The sequence below is a fragment of the Schistocerca serialis genome, unplaced genomic scaffold (genome assembly GCF_023864345.2).
Source record: "Schistocerca serialis cubense isolate TAMUIC-IGC-003099 unplaced genomic scaffold, iqSchSeri2.2 HiC_scaffold_1063, whole genome shotgun sequence".
NCBI classification, from domain to species: Eukaryota; Metazoa; Arthropoda; class Insecta; order Orthoptera; family Acrididae; genus Schistocerca; species Schistocerca serialis.
Window position 1 is genome coordinate 1 of NW_026047254.1, and position 16134 is coordinate 16134.

A 16134-nucleotide genomic window follows, 5' to 3' on the forward strand; every position below is an offset into this window, starting at 1 on the left:
GAAACCTATCTGTTCTCACTCCAAGGGCGCCCATACGACAGACAGTTTGTACAGGGGGTGGGGGACGGCTGAATCTGGAGGTATGGTGTACTTTTAATATTTTGGAAGACGAATAGCGAGCTTGTAAAGAGGCCATAAACAGATTTGAAGTTCCGAACCTGGTAAAGACGTGTGTAATACAGACCTTTTGACTCGATTTCTTGCAAGAAAAACACCTGATAACATTGCGTTTTCTACTTTCCCTGGGAGCCCCGAGTACAGGCGAAACACAACACCTGCGACGACAAGACATTCCTTACAGAAAGTAAACGCTCACTGTCGTGGCCTAATAAACAGCCTACAGCGGTTCTCGTCCCATCACCGAATTTGAGCAACGCTGGCCCTCGTTGTCAGTGTGGCCGCCTGGGAGCACAAGTGGCTGTTGCCTAGAATTTCTCTTCCCCGTTTTCGGTACAGTTGGCCACGTCATTTCACATCCCCGCAAGCTCCTCAAGTGCCGCAAGTCTGCAAGTCTCGGGACGCTACGCTAGACGCTTGCTGCCGGCCCCCTCATGTACCTGGCCACAGACGACAAAGCGTTCGGCTGGGCGACGCCTCGTGTACGCCGGCTCGCGCCACCGCGGTCGCCGCGCGTGCAGGGAATGCCGCGCCGTCCAATTGCGTTTGGCGCGCATTCCCCTGATGGACAGAGAAAGCCAAAAGTCGCCGTTCGGCCATTAATGTGGATGTCGTACCAGAGTTAGACCGCTTGTGCCATCTCGCGGCTGCCGCTGCTACTACTGGTGCGCGTCCCCCGCGCTTATCGAACAGACAGTGTGCTCTGGCTCTGGGTTTGACGCCAGGTCGACGCAGACGTGTGGTACGCGCGTAGCGCGAGTGCTGCTGCGTTTGGCAGTCCCTTGCGGAACACGTTGCTGGCCGAGTGCTCAGACGCACTAGTTACCGACTGCTACCACAGAATACTGCGTTTGCAATTGAAATAGACACCGGGACAGCGCGAACGCAAGTCCCGACTACCAAAAATTATGCGCCCGAGTTACTCACATTTGGAGTAATCGCGGGGGTCAGCTCGACCGAAGTGCAATGGAAGGGCCTCACCCCGGAGGAACCGCCTTCATGATCACGGTATCCCCTACGCCAGGTAAGTATGCATTCGTCGCGCCACAGGCGAGAATTTGTAGTGCCTCGCGCTATCGAGATGTAACGAGAGCTCCTGACGTTTCCGCAATCGGCGAACAGAATGGTGGCCGTCCATGTACCTGTCTCCTTACAAGAGAGCTATTGGCTGTCGAGTTAGATGGCAGACAGTCGCAACAACGCTCCTCTGCCGAGAAAAACGATGCATTTTGTGCGAGCAGCACCATACGGCTCGCGGCGCCGGCCGCTGCTGGGGTTAATTTACCGTTCCCTCCGGAAGATGGCGGGCCAAGTCCGGGTTGCCGCCTCCGGGCCCTCCTCTCCGTCTCCAACGAGCCCTCTTCCTCGGCTGTTGAAACCGCGAATGCGATCTGCGGAATGAGTGCTTTTTGCAGCCACAATGCAAGCCACACTTACTTTCGCTCCTTCCAGGAGAGCCCTTAGTGCTAGCAAATACGGCAGCATTGTCACGCGCGGTCGACTGTCGCCGAGCAACTGAAGGACCACAGCTCAGACTGTCAGATGTTCTAAGAGAGCTGGATGCACTCGTGAGTGTTGTGCGCGACGAACAAACAGGACGTCAGTGAACTCCAAGAACGAACATCAGCCAGCACGTTCGACATTCGACGCCGAGTAACAGAAGACACTTAAAAGGTAACACTTCTTTTTGCTTCTCCTTCCGAGTAGGACGTGGAAAGCTCGATCGAATATTTGTGCAAATTTTCATTCGGAATATGGACATATTTTCTTCGCGCATAAGAGAGAAAAATAAAGTCTCATCCATGACAACATTTCAGCTGTGTCGGGTGATTTCGAAGATGCAGATTAATTGTGCGGTATTTGGTAAACGATTGATACCTTGTAGCAATCTTGGCTTAGACGTGGATTAGGTAAAGATAAAACTAAATTGCTTTTTGTTTGTAAACACAACACGTCAGGTGTGTAACAAAGCGATGGGAAACAAGGAAGTCTCTTTTCTGTGAATGTAGTGATGCAACAACGAATTCACTGAGGGCTACCCGTTTCTGCAATTAGTAATTTATTGAAACTGCCGCTATTACGCGTCTGTCAATGTAGAACTGTGTGTGTTACAGAAGGCACTGTTCGGATATTTTGTCAGTGAGTAGGGAGAAATTGTGTTTTTAATTACACTTGTTACAGATGTTATTTCCATTCCATTCGAAACCTATCTGTTCTCACTCCAAGGGCGCCCATACGACAGACAGTTTGTACAGGGGGTGGGGGACGGCTGAATCTGGAGGTATGGTGTACTTTTAATATTTTGGAAGACGAATAGCGAGCTTGTAAAGAGGCCATAAACAGATTTGAAGTTCCGAACCTGGTAAAGACGTGTGTAATACAGACCTTTTGACTCGATTTCTTGCAAGAAAAACACCTGATAACATTGCGTTTTCTACTTTCCCTGGGAGCCCCGAGTACAGGCGAAACACAACACCTGCGACGACAAGACATTCCTTACAGAAAGTAAACGCTCACTGTCGTGGCCTAATAAACAGCCTACAGCGGTTCTCGTCCCATCACCGAATTTGAGCAACGCTGGCCCTCGTTGTCAGTGTGGCCGCCTGGGAGCACAAGTGGCTGTTGCCTAGAATTTCTCTTCCCCGTTTTCGGTACAGTTGGCCACGTCATTTCACATCCCCGCAAGCTCCTCAAGTGCCGCAAGTCTGCAAGTCTCGGACGCTACGCTAGACGCTTGCTGCCGGCCCCCTCATGTACCTGGCCACAGACGACAAAGCGTTCGGCTGGGCGACGCCTCGTGTACGCCGGCTCGCGCCACCGCGGTCGCCGCGCGTGCAGGGAATGCCGCGCCGTCCAATTGCGTTTGGCGCGCATTCCCCTGATGGACAGAGAAAGCCAAAAGTCGCCGTTCGGCCATTAATGTGGATGTCGTACCAGAGTTAGACCGCTTGTGCCATCTCGCGGCTGCCGCTGCTACTACTGGTGCGCGTCCCCCGCGCTTATCGAACAGACAGTGTGCTCTGGCTCTGGGTTTGACGCCAGGTCGACGCAGACGTGTGGTACGCGCGTAGCGCGAGTGCTGCTGCGTTTGGCAGTCCCTTGCGGAACACGTTGCTGGCCGAGTGCTCAGACGCACTAGTTACCGACTGCTACCACAGAATACTGCGTTTGCAATTGAAATAGACACCGGGACAGCGCGAACGCAAGTCCCGACTACCAAAAATTATGCGCCCGAGTTACTCACATTTGGAGTAATCGCGGGGGTCAGCTCGACCGAAGTGCAATGGAAGGGCCTCACCCCGGAGGAACCGCCTTCATGATCACGGTATCCCCTACGCCAGGTAAGTATGCATTCGTCGCGCCACAGGCGAGAATTTGTAGTGCCTCGCGCTATCGAGATGTAACGAGAGCTCCTGACGTTTCCGCAATCGGCGAACAGAATGGTGGCCGTCCATGTACCTGTCTCCTTACAAGAGAGCTATTGGCTGTCGAGTTAGATGGCAGACAGTCGCAACAACGCTCCTCTGCCGAGAAAAACGATGCATTTTGTGCGAGCAGCACCATACGGCTCGCGGCGCCGGCCGCTGCTGGGGTTAATTTACCGTTCCCTCCGGAAGATGGCGGGCCAAGTCCGGGTTGCCGCCTCCGGGCCCTCCTCTCCGTCTCCAACGAGCCCTCTTCCTCGGCTGTTGAAACCGCGAATGCGATCTGCGGAATGAGTGCTTTTTGCAGCCACAATGCAAGCCACACTTTACTTTCGCTCCTTCCAGAGAGCCCTTAGTGCTAGCAAATACGGCAGCATTGTCACGCGCGGTCGACTGTCGCCGAGCAACTGAAGGACCACAGCTCAGACTGTCAGATGTTCTAAGAGAGCTGGATGCACTCGTGAGTGTTGGTGCGCGACGAACAAACAGGACGTCAGTGAACTCCAAGAACGAACATCAGCCAGCACGTTCGACATTCGACGCCGAGTAACAGAAGACACTTAAAAGGTAACACTTCTTTTTGCTTCTCCTTCCGAGTAGGACGTGGAAAGCTCGATCGAATATTTGTGCAAATTTTCATTCGGAATATGGACATATTTTCTTCGCGCATAAGAGAGAAAAATAAAGTCTCATCCATGACAACATTTCAGCTGTGTCGGGTTGATTTCGAAGATGCAGATTAATTGTGCGGTATTTGGTAAACGATTGATACCTTGTAGCAATCTTGGCTTAGACGTGGATTAGGTAAAGATAAAACTAAATTGCTTTTTGTTTGTAAACACAACACGTCAGGTGTGTAACAAAGCGATGGGAAACAAGGAAGTCTCTTTTCTGTGAATGTAGTGATGCAACAACGAATTCACTGAGGGCTACCCGTTTCTGCAATTAGTAATTTATTGAAACTGCCGCTATTACGCGTCTGTCAATGTAGAACTGTGTGTGTTACAGAAGGCACTGTTCGGATATTTTGTCAGTGAGTAGGGAGAAATTGTGTTTTTAATTACACTTGTTACAGATGTTATTTCCATTCCATTCGAAACCTATCTGTTCTCACTCCAAGGGCGCCCATACGACAGACAGTTTGTACAGGGGGTGGGGGACGGCTGAATCTGGAGGTATGGTGTACTTTTAATATTTTGGAAGACGAATAGCGAGCTTGTAAAGAGGCCATAAACAGATTTGAAGTTCCGAACCTGGTAAAGACGTGTGTAATACAGACCTTTTGACTCGATTTCTTGCAAGAAAAACACCTGATAACATTGCGTTTTCTACTTTCCCTGGAGCCCCGAGTACAGGCGAAACACAACACCTGCGACGACAAGACATTCCTTACAGAAAGTAAACGCTCACTGTCGTGGCCTAATAAACAGCCTACAGCGGTTCTCGTCCCATCACCGAATTTGAGCAACGCTGGCCCTCGTTGTCAGTGTGGCCGCCTGGGAGCACAAGTGGCTGTTGCCTAGAATTTCTCTTCCCCGTTTTCGGTACAGTTGGCCACGTCATTTCACATCCCCGCAAGCTCCTCAAGTGCCGCAAGTCTGCAAGTCTCGGGACGCTACGCTAGACGCTTGCTGCCGGCCCCCTCATGTACCTGGCCACAGACGACAAAGCGTTCGGCTGGGCGACGCCTCGTGTACGCCGGCTCGCGCCACCGCGGTCGCCGCGCGTGCAGGAATGCCGCGCCGTCCAATTGCGTTTGGCGCGCATTCCCCTGATGGACAGAGAAAGCCAAAAGTCGCCGTTCGGCCATTAATGTGGATGTCGTACCAGAGTTAGACCGCTTGTGCCATCTCGCGGCTGCCGCTGCTACTACTGGTGCGCGTCCCCCGCGCTTATCGAACAGACAGTGTGCTCTGGCTCTGGGTTTGACGCCAGGTCGACGCAGACGTGTGGTACGCGCGTAGCGCGAGTGCTGCTGCGTTTGGCAGTCCCTTGCGGAACACGTTGCTGGCCGAGTGCTCAGACGCACTAGTTACCGACTGCTACCACAGAATACTGCGTTTGCAATTGAAATAGACACCGGGACAGCGCGAACGCAAGTCCCGACTACCAAAAATTATGCGCCCGAGTTACTCACATTTGGAGTAATCGCGGGGGTCAGCTCGACCGAAGTGCAATGGAAGGGCCTCACCCCGGAGGAACCGCCTTCATGATCACGGTATCCCCTACGCCAGGTAAGTATGCATTCGTCGCGCCACAGGCGAGAATTTGTAGTGCCTCGCGCTATCGAGATGTAACGAGAGCTCCTGACGTTTCCGCAATCGGCGAACAGAATGGTGGCCGTCCATGTACCTGTCTCCTTACAAGAGAGCTATTGGCTGTCGAGTTAGATGGCAGACAGTCGCAACAACGCTCCTCTGCCGAGAAAAACGATGCATTTTGTGCGAGCAGCACCATACGGCTCGCGGCGCCGGCCGCTGCTGGGGTTAATTTACCGTTCCCTCCGGAAGATGGCGGGCCAAGTCCGGGTTGCCGCCTCCGGGCCCTCCTCTCCGTCTCCAACGAGCCCTCTTCCTCGGCTGTTGAAACCGCGAATGCGATCTGCGGAATGAGTGCTTTTTGCAGCCACAATGCAAGCCACACTTTACTTTCGCTCCTTCCAGGAGAGCCCTTAGTGCTAGCAAATACGGCAGCATTGTCACGCGCGGTCGACTGTCGCCGAGCAACTGAAGGACACAGCTCAGACTGTCAGATGTTCTAAGAGAGCTGGATGCACTCGTGAGTGTTGTGCGCGACGAACAAACAGGACGTCAGTGAACTCCAAGAACGAACATCAGCCAGCACGTTCGACATTCGACGCCGAGTAACAGAAGACACTTAAAAGGTAACACTTCTTTTGCTTCTCCTTCCGAGTAGGACGTGGAAAGCTCGATCGAATATTTGTGCAAATTTTCATTCGGAATATGGACATATTTTCTTCGCGCATAAGAGAGAAAAATAAAGTCTCATCATGACAACATTTCAGCTGTGTCGGGTTGATTTCGAAGATGCAGATTAATTGTGCGGTATTTGGTAAACGATTGATACCTTGTAGCAATCTTGGCTTAGACGTGGATTAGGTAAAGATAAAACTAAATTGCTTTTTGTTTGTAAACACAACACGTCAGGTGTGTAACAAAGCGATGGGAAACAAGGAAGTCTCTTTTCTGTGAATGTAGTGATGCAACAACGAATTCACTGAGGGCTACCCCGTTTCTGCAATTAGTAATTTATTGAAACTGCCGCTATTACGCGTCTGTCAATGTAGAACTGTGTGTGTTACAGAAGGCACTGTTCGGATATTTTGTCAGTGAGTAGGGAGAAATTGTGTTTTTTAATTACACTTGTTACAGATGTTATTTCCATTCCATTCGAAACCTATCTGTTCTCACTCCAAGGGCGCCCATACGACAGACAGTTTGTACAGGGGGTGGGGGACGGCTGAATCTGGAGGTATTGGTGTACTTTTAATATTTTGGAAGACGAATAGCGAGCTTGTAAAGAGGCCATAAACAGATTTGAAGTTCCGAACCTGGTAAAGACGTGTGTAATACAGACCTTTTGACTCGATTTCTTGCAAGAAAAACACCTGATAACATTGCGTTTTCTACTTTCCCTGGGAGCCCCGAGTACAGGCGAAACACAACACCTGCGACGACAAGACATTCCTTACAGAAAGTAAACGCTCACTGTCGTGGCCTAATAAACAGCCTACAGCGGTTCTCGTCCCATCACCGAATTTGAGCAACGCTGGCCCTCGTTGTCAGTGTGGCCGCCTGGGAGCACAAGTGGCTGTTGCCTAGAATTTCTCTTCCCCGTTTTCGGTACAGTTGGCCACGTCATTTCACATCCCCGCAAGCTCCTCAAGTGCCGCAAGTCTGCAAGTCTCGGGACGCTACGCTAGACGCTTGCTGCCGGCCCCCTCATGTACCTGGCCACAGACGACAAAGCGTTCGGCTGGGCGACGCCTCGTGTACGCCGGCTCGCGCCACCGCGGTCGCCGCGCGTGCAGGGAATGCCGCGCCGTCCAATTGCGTTTGGCGCGCATTCCCCTGATGGACAGAGAAAGCCAAAAGTCGCCGTTCGGCCATTAATGTGGATGTCGTACCAGAGTTAGACCGCTTGTGCCATCTCGCGGCTGCCGCTGCTACTACTGGTGCCGCGTCCCCCGCGCTTATCGAACAGACAGTGTGCTCTGGCTCTGGGTTTGACGCCAGGTCGACGCAGACGTGTGGTACGCGCGTAGCGCGAGTGCTGCTGCGTTTGGCAGTCCCTTGCGGAACACGTTGCTGGCCGAGTGCTCAGACGCACTAGTTACCGACTGCTACCACAGAATACTGCGTTTGCAATTGAAATAGACACGGGACAGCGCGAACGCAAGTCCCGACTACCAAAAATTATGCGCCCGAGTTACTCACATTTGGAGTAATCGCGGGGGTCAGCTCGACCGAAGTGCAATGGAAGGGCCTCACCCCGGAGGAACCGCCTTCATGATCACGGTATCCCCTACGCCAGGTAAGTATGCATTCGTCGCGCCACAGGCGAGAATTTGTAGTGCCTCGCGCTATCGAGATGTAACGAGAGCTCCTGACGTTTCCGCAATCGGCGAACAGAATGGTGGCCGTCCATGTACCTGTCTCCTTACAAGAGAGCTATTGGCTGTCGAGTTAGATGGCAGACAGTCGCAACAACGCTCCTCTGCCGAGAAAAACGATGCATTTTGTGCGAGCAGCACCATACGGCTCGCGGCGCCGGCCGCTGCTGGGGTTAATTTACCGTTCCCTCCGGAAGATGGCGGGCCAAGTCCGGGTTGCCGCCTCCGGGCCCTCCTCTCCGTCTCCAACGAGCCCTCTTCCTCGGCTGTTGAAACCGCGAATGCGATCTGCGGAATGAGTGCTTTTTGCAGCCACAATGCAAGCCACACTTTACTTTCGCTCCTTCCAGGAGAGCCCTTAGTGCTAGCAAATACGGCAGCATTGTCACGCGCGGTCGACTGTCGCCGAGCAACTGAAGGACCACAGCTCAGACTGTCAGATGTTCTAAGAGAGCTGGATGCACTCGTGAGTGTTGTGCGCGACGAACAAACAGGACGTCAGTGAACTCCAAGAACGAACATCAGCCAGCACGTTCGACATTCGACGCCGAGTAACAGAAGACACTTAAAAGGTAACACTTCTTTTTGCTTCTCCTTCCGAGTAGGACGTGGAAAGCTCGATCGAATATTTGTGCAAATTTTCATTCGGAATATGGACATATTTTCTTCGCGCATAAGAGAGAAAAATAAAGTCTCATCCATGACAACATTTCAGCTGTGTCGGGTTGATTTCGAAGATGCAGATTAATTGTGCGGTATTTGGTAAACGATTGATACCTTGTAGCAATCTTGGCTTAGACGTGGATTAGGTAAAGATAAAACTAAATTGCTTTTTGTTTGTAAACACAACACGTCAGGTGTGTAACAAAGCGATGGGAAACAAGGAAGTCTCTTTTCTGTGAATGTAGTGATGCAACAACGAATTCACTGAGGGCTACCCGTTTCTGCAATTAGTAATTTATTGAAACTGCCGCTATTACGCGTCTGTCAATGTAGAACTGTGTGTGTTACAGAAGGCACTGTTCGGATATTTTGTCAGTGAGTAGGGAGAAATTGTGTTTTTAATTACACTTGTTACAGATGTTATTTCCATTCCATTCGAAACCTATCTGTTCTCACTCCAAGGGCGCCCATACGACAGACAGTTTGTACAGGGGGTGGGGGACGGCTGAATCTGGAGGTATGGTGTACTTTTAATATTTTGGAAGACGAATAGCGAGCTTGTAAAGAGGCCATAAACAGATTTGAAGTTCCGAACCTGGTAAAGACGTGTGTAATACAGACCTTTTGACTCGATTTCTTGCAAGAAAAACACCTGATAACATTGCGTTTTCTACTTTCCCTGGGAGCCCCGAGTACAGGCGAAACACAACACCTGCGACGACAAGACATTCCTTACAGAAAGTAAACGCTCACTGTCGTGGCCTAATAAACAGCCTACAGCGGTTCTCGTCCCATCACCGAATTTGAGCAACGCTGGCCCTCGTTGTCAGTGTGGCCGCCTGGGAGCACAAGTGGCTGTTGCCTAGAATTTCTCTTCCCCGTTTTCGGTACAGTTGGCCACGTCATTTCACATCCCCGCAAGCTCCTCAAGTGCCGCAAGTCTGCAAGTCTCGGGACGCTACGCTAGACGCTTGCTGCCGGCCCCCTCATGTACCTGGCCACAGACGACAAAGCGTTCGGCTGGGCGACGCCTCGTGTACGCCGGCTCGCGCCACCGCGGTCGCCGCGCGTGCAGGGAATGCCGCGCCGTCCAATTGCGTTTGGCGCGCATTCCCCTGATGGACAGAGAAAGCCAAAAGTCGCCGTTCGGCCATTAATGTGGATGTCGTACCAGAGTTAGACCGCTTGTGCCATCTCGCGGCTGCCGCTGCTACTACTGGTGCGCGTCCCCCGCGCTTATCGAACAGACAGTGTGCTCTGGCTCTGGGTTTGACGCCAGGTCGACGCAGACGTGTGGTACGCGCGTAGCGCGAGTGCTGCTGCGTTTGGCAGTCCCTTGCGGAACACGTTGCTGGCCGAGTGCTCAGACGCACTAGTTACCGACTGCTACCACAGAATACTGCGTTTGCAATTGAAATAGACACCGGGACAGCGCGAACGCAAGTCCCGACTACCAAAAATTATGCGCCCGAGTTACTCACATTTGGAGTAATCGCGGGGGTCAGCTCGACCGAAGTGCAATGGAAGGGCCTCACCCCGGAGGAACCGCCTTCATGATCACGGTATCCCCTACGCCAGGTAAGTATGCATTCGTCGCGCCACAGGCGAGAATTTGTAGTGCCTCGCGCTATCGAGATGTAACGAGAGCTCCTGACGTTTCCGCAATCGGCGAACAGAATGGTGGCCGTCCATGTACCTGTCTCCTTACAAGAGAGCTATTGGCTGTCGAGTTAGATGGCAGACAGTCGCAACAACGCTCCTCTGCCGAGAAAAACGATGCATTTTGTGCGAGCAGCACCATACGGCTCGCGGCGCCGGCCGCTGCTGGGGTTAATTTACCGTTCCCTCCGGAAGATGGCGGGCCAAGTCCGGGTTGCCGCCTCCGGGCCCTCCTCTCCGTCTCCAACGAGCCCTCTTCCTCGGCTGTTGAAACCGCGAATGCGATCTGCGGAATGAGTGCTTTTTGCAGCCACAATGCAAGCCACACTTTACTTTCGCTCCTTCCAGGAGAGCCCTTAGTGCTAGCAAATACGGCAGCATTGTCACGCGCGGTCGACTGTCGCCGAGCAACTGAAGGACCACAGCTCAGACTGTCAGATGTTCTAAGAGAGCTGGATGCACTCGTGAGTGTTGTGCGCGACGAACAAACAGGACGTCAGTGAACTCCAAGAACGAACATCAGCCAGCACGTTCGACATTCGACGCCGAGTAACAGAAGACACTTAAAAGGTAACACTTCTTTTTGCTTCTCCTTCCGAGTAGGACGTGGAAAGCTCGATCGAATATTTGTGCAAATTTTCATTCGGAATATGGACATATTTTCTTCGCGCATAAGAGAGAAAAATAAAGTCTCATCCATGACAACATTTCAGCTGTGTCGGGTTGATTTCGAAGATGCAGATTAATTGTGCGGTATTTGGTAAACGATTGATACCTTGTAGCAATCTTGGCTTAGACGTGGATTAGGTAAAGATAAAACTAAATTGCTTTTTGTTTGTAAACACAACACGTCAGGTGTGTAACAAAGCGATGGGAAACAAGGAAGTCTCTTTTCTGTGAATGTAGTGATGCAACAACGAATTCACTGAGGGCTACCCGTTTCTGCAATTAGTAATTTATTGAAACTGCCGCTATTACGCGTCTGTCAATGTAGAACTGTGTGTGTTACAGAAGGCACTGTTCGGATATTTTGTCAGTGAGTAGGGAGAAATTGTGTTTTTAATTACACTTGTTACAGATGTTATTTCCATTCCATTCGAAACCTATCTGTTCTCACTCCAAGGGCGCCCATACGACAGACAGTTTGTACAGGGGGTGGGGGACGGCTGAATCTGGAGGTATGGTGTACTTTTAATATTTTGGAAGACGAATAGCGAGCTTGTAAAGAGGCCATAAACAGATTTGAAGTTCCGAACCTGGTAAAGACGTGTGTAATACAGACCTTTTGACTCGATTTCTTGCAAGAAAAACACCTGATAACATTGCGTTTTCTACTTTCCCTGGGAGCCCCGAGTACAGGCGAAACACAACACCTGCGACGACAAGACATTCCTTACAGAAAGTAAACGCTCACTGTCGTGGCCTAATAAACAGCCTACAGCGGTTCTCGTCCCATCACCGAATTTGAGCAACGCTGGCCCTCGTTGTCAGTGTGGCCGCCTGGGAGCACAAGTGGCTGTTGCCTAGAATTTCTCTTCCCCGTTTTCGGTACAGTTGGCCACGTCATTTCACATCCCCGCAAGCTCCTCAAGTGCCGCAAGTCTGCAAGTCTCGGGACGCTACGCTAGACGCTTGCTGCCGGCCCCCTCATGTACCTGGCCACAGACGACAAAGCGTTCGGCTGGGCGACGCCTCGTGTACGCCGGCTCGCGCCACCGCGGTCGCCGCGCGTGCAGGGAATGCCGCGCCGTCCAATTGCGTTTGGCGCGCATTCCCCTGATGGACAGAGAAAGCCAAAAGTCGCCGTTCGGCCATTAATGTGGATGTCGTACCAGAGTTAGACCGCTTGTGCCATCTCGCGGCTGCCGCTGCTACTACTGTGTGCGCGTCCCCCGCGCTTATCGAACAGACAGTGTGCTCTGGCTCTGGGTTTGACGCCAGGTCGACGCAGACGTGTGGTACGCGCGTAGCGCGAGTGCTGCTGCGTTTGGCAGTCCCTTGCGGAACACGTTGCTGGCCGAGTGCTCAGACGCACTAGTTACCGACTGCTACCACAGAATACTGCGTTTGCAATTGAAATAGACACCGGGACAGCGCGAACGCAAGTCCCGACTACCAAAAATTATGCGCCCGAGTTACTCACATTTGGAGTAATCGCGGGGGTCAGCTCGACCGAAGTGCAATGGAAGGGCCTCACCCCGGAGGAACCGCCTTCATGATCACGGTATCCCCTACGCCAGGTAAGTATGCATTCGTCGCGCCACAGGCGAGAATTTGTAGTGCCTCGCGCTATCGAGATGTAACGAGAGCTCCTGACGTTTCCGCAATCGGCGAACAGAATGGTGGCCGTCCATGTACCTGTCTCCTTACAAGAGAGCTATTGGCTGTCGAGTTAGATGGCAGACAGTCGCAACAACGCTCCTCTGCCGAGAAAAACGATGCATTTTGTGCGAGCAGCACCATACGGCTCGCGGCGCCGGCCGCTGCTGGGGTTAATTTACCGTTCCCTCCGGAAGATGGCGGGCCAAGTCCGGGTTGCCGCCTCCGGGCCCTCCTCTCCGTCTCCAACGAGCCCTCTTCCTCGGCTGTTGAAACCGCGAATGCGATCTGCGGAATGAGTGCTTTTTGCAGCCACAATGCAAGCCACACTTTACTTTCGCTCCTTCCAGGAGAGCCCTTAGTGCTAGCAAATACGGCAGCATTGTCACGCGCGGTCGACTGTCGCCGAGCAACTGAAGGACCACAGCTCAGACTGTCAGATGTTCTAAGAGAGCTGGATGCACTCGTGAGTGTTGTGCGCGACGAACAAACAGGACGTCAGTGAACTCCAAGAACGAACATCAGCCAGCACGTTCGACATTCGACGCCGAGTAACAGAAGACACTTAAAAGGTAACACTTCTTTTTGCTTCTCCTTCCGAGTAGGACGTGGAAAGCTCGATCGAATATTTGTGCAAATTTTCATTCGGAATATGGACATATTTTCTTCGCGCATAAGAGAGAAAAATAAAGTCTCATCCATGACAACATTTCAGCTGTGTCGGGTTGATTTCGAAGATGCAGATTAATTGTGCGGTATTTGGTAAACGATTGATACCTTGTAGCAATCTTGGCTTAGACGTGGATTAGGTAAAGATAAAACTAAATTGCTTTTTGTTTGTAAACACAACACGTCAGGTGTGTAACAAAGCGATGGGAAACAAGGAAGTCTCTTTTCTGTGAATGTAGTGATGCAACAACGAATTCACTGAGGGCTACCCGTTTCTGCAATTAGTAATTTATTGAAACTGCCGCTATTACGCGTCTGTCAATGTAGAACTGTGTGTGTTACAGAAGGCACTGTTCGGATATTTTGTCAGTGAGTAGGGAGAAATTGTGTTTTTAATTACACTTGTTACAGATGTTATTTCCATTCCATTCGAAACCTATCTGTTCTCACTCCAAGGGCGCCCATACGACAGACAGTTTGTACAGGGGGTGGGGGACGGCTGAATCTGGAGGTATGGTGTACTTTTAATATTTTGGAAGACGAATAGCGAGCTTGTAAAGAGGCCATAAACAGATTTGAAGTTCCGAACCTGGTAAAGACGTGTGTAATACAGACCTTTTGACTCGATTTCTTGCAAGAAAAACACCTGATAACATTGCGTTTTCTACTTTCCCTGGGAGCCCCGAGTACAGGCGAAACACAACACCTGCGACGACAAGACATTCCTTACAGAAAGTAAACGCTCACTGTCGTGGCCTAATAAACAGCCTACAGCGGTTCTCGTCCCATCACCGAATTTGAGCAACGCTGGCCCTCGTTGTCAGTGTGGCCGCCTGGGAGCACAAGTGGCTGTTGCCTAGAATTTCTCTTCCCCGTTTTCGGTACAGTTGGCCACGTCATTTCACATCCCCGCAAGCTCCTCAAGTGCCGCAAGTCTGCAAGTCTCGGGACGCTACGCTAGACGCTTGCTGCCGGCCCCCTCATGTACCTGGCCACAGACGACAAAGCGTTCGGCTGGGCGACGCCTCGTGTACGCCGGCTCGCGCCACCGCGGTCGCCGCGCGTGCAGGGAATGCCGCGCCGTCCAATTGCGTTTGGCGCGCATTCCCCTGATGGACAGAGAAAGCCAAAAGTCGCCGTTCGGCCATTAATGTGGATGTCGTACCAGAGTTAGACCGCTTGTGCCATCTCGCGGCTGCCGCTGCTACTACTGGTGCGCGTCCCCCGCGCTTATCGAACAGACAGTGTGCTCTGGCTCTGGGTTTGACGCCAGGTCGACGCAGACGTGTGGTACGCGCGTAGCGCGAGTGCTGCTGCGTTTGGCAGTCCCTTGCGGAACACGTTGCTGGCCGAGTGCTCAGACGCACTAGTTACCGACTGCTACCACAGAATACTGCGTTTGCAATTGAAATAGACACCGGGACAGCGCGAACGCAAGTCCCGACTACCAAAAATTATGCGCCCGAGTTACTCACATTTGGAGTAATCGCGGGGGTCAGCTCGACCGAAGTGCAATGGAAGGGCCTCACCCCGGAGGAACCGCCTTCATGATCACGGTATCCCCTACGCCAGGTAAGTATGCATTCGTCGCGCCACAGGCGAGAATTTGTAGTGCCTCGCGCTATCGAGATGTAACGAGAGCTCCTGACGTTTCCGCAATCGGCGAACAGAATGGTGGCCGTCCATGTACCTGTCTCCTTACAAGAGAGCTATTGGCTGTCGAGTTAGATGGCAGACAGTCGCAACAACGCTCCTCTGCCGAGAAAAACGATGCATTTTGTGCGAGCAGCACCATACGGCTCGCGGCGCCGGCCGCTGCTGGGGTTAATTTACCGTTCCCTCCGGAAGATGGCGGGCCAAGTCCGGGTTGCCGCCTCCGGGCCCTCCTCTCCGTCTCCAACGAGCCCTCTTCCTCGGCTGTTGAAACCGCGAATGCGATCTGCGGAATGAGTGCTTTTTGCAGCCACAATGCAAGCCACACTTTACTTTCGCTCCTTCCAGGAGAGCCCTTAGTGCTAGCAAATACGGCAGCATTGTCACGCGCGGTCGACTGTCGCCGAGCAACTGAAGGACCACAGCTCAGACTGTCAGATGTTCTAAGAGAGCTGGATGCACTCGTGAGTGTTGTGCGCGACGAACAAACAGGACGTCAGTGAACTCCAAGAACGAACATCAGCCAGCACGTTCGACATTCGACGCCGAGTAACAGAAGACACTTAAAAGGTAACACTTCTTTTTGCTTCTCCTTCCGAGTAGGACGTGGAAAGCTCGATCGAATATTTGTGCAAATTTTCATTCGGAATATGGACATATTTTCTTCGCGCATAAGAGAGAAAAATAAAGTCTCATCCATGACAACATTTCAGCTGTGTCGGGTTGATTTCGAAGATGCAGATTAATTGTGCGGTATTTGGTAAACGATTGATACCTTGTAGCAATCTTGGCTTAGACGTGGATTAGGTAAAGATAAAACTAAATTGCTTTTTGTTTGTAAACACAACACGTCAGGTGTGTAACAAAGCGATGGGAAACAAGGAAGTCTCTTTTCTGTGAATGTAGTGATGCAACAACGAATTCACTGAGGGCTACCCGTTTCTGCAATTAGTAATTTATTGAAACTGCCGCTATTACGCGTCTGTCAATGTAGAA

At 51.8% G+C, this 16134-nt stretch overlaps 7 non-coding genes across 7 annotated transcripts; all 7 read right to left on the reverse strand.

Annotated features, from left to right (window-relative positions):
- Window positions 1-986: 986 nt before the first annotated feature.
- Window positions 987-1149, reverse strand: LOC126430885 (U1 spliceosomal RNA). The gene has a single exon (XR_007577391.1). It is a non-coding gene; the product is annotated as a U1 spliceosomal RNA (small nuclear RNA).
- A 2154-nt stretch (window positions 1150-3303) lies between these two features.
- LOC126430890 (U1 spliceosomal RNA) lies at window positions 3304-3466 on the reverse strand. Its single transcript, XR_007577395.1, has one exon. It is a non-coding gene; the product is annotated as a U1 spliceosomal RNA (small nuclear RNA).
- A 2155-nt stretch (window positions 3467-5621) lies between these two features.
- On the reverse strand, window positions 5622-5784 carry LOC126430891 (U1 spliceosomal RNA). The gene has a single exon (XR_007577396.1). It is a non-coding gene; the product is annotated as a U1 spliceosomal RNA (small nuclear RNA).
- A 2157-nt stretch (window positions 5785-7941) lies between these two features.
- On the reverse strand, window positions 7942-8104 carry LOC126430873 (U1 spliceosomal RNA). Its single transcript, XR_007577380.1, has one exon. It is a non-coding gene; the product is annotated as a U1 spliceosomal RNA (small nuclear RNA).
- Window positions 8105-10261: 2157 nt separating this feature from the next.
- LOC126430892 (U1 spliceosomal RNA) lies at window positions 10262-10424 on the reverse strand. Its single transcript, XR_007577397.1, has one exon. It is a non-coding gene; the product is annotated as a U1 spliceosomal RNA (small nuclear RNA).
- Window positions 10425-12582: 2158 nt separating this feature from the next.
- On the reverse strand, window positions 12583-12745 carry LOC126430874 (U1 spliceosomal RNA). The gene has a single exon (XR_007577381.1). It is a non-coding gene; the product is annotated as a U1 spliceosomal RNA (small nuclear RNA).
- Window positions 12746-14902: 2157 nt separating this feature from the next.
- LOC126430875 (U1 spliceosomal RNA) lies at window positions 14903-15065 on the reverse strand. Its single transcript, XR_007577382.1, has one exon. It is a non-coding gene; the product is annotated as a U1 spliceosomal RNA (small nuclear RNA).
- Window positions 15066-16134: the final 1069 nt, after the last annotated feature.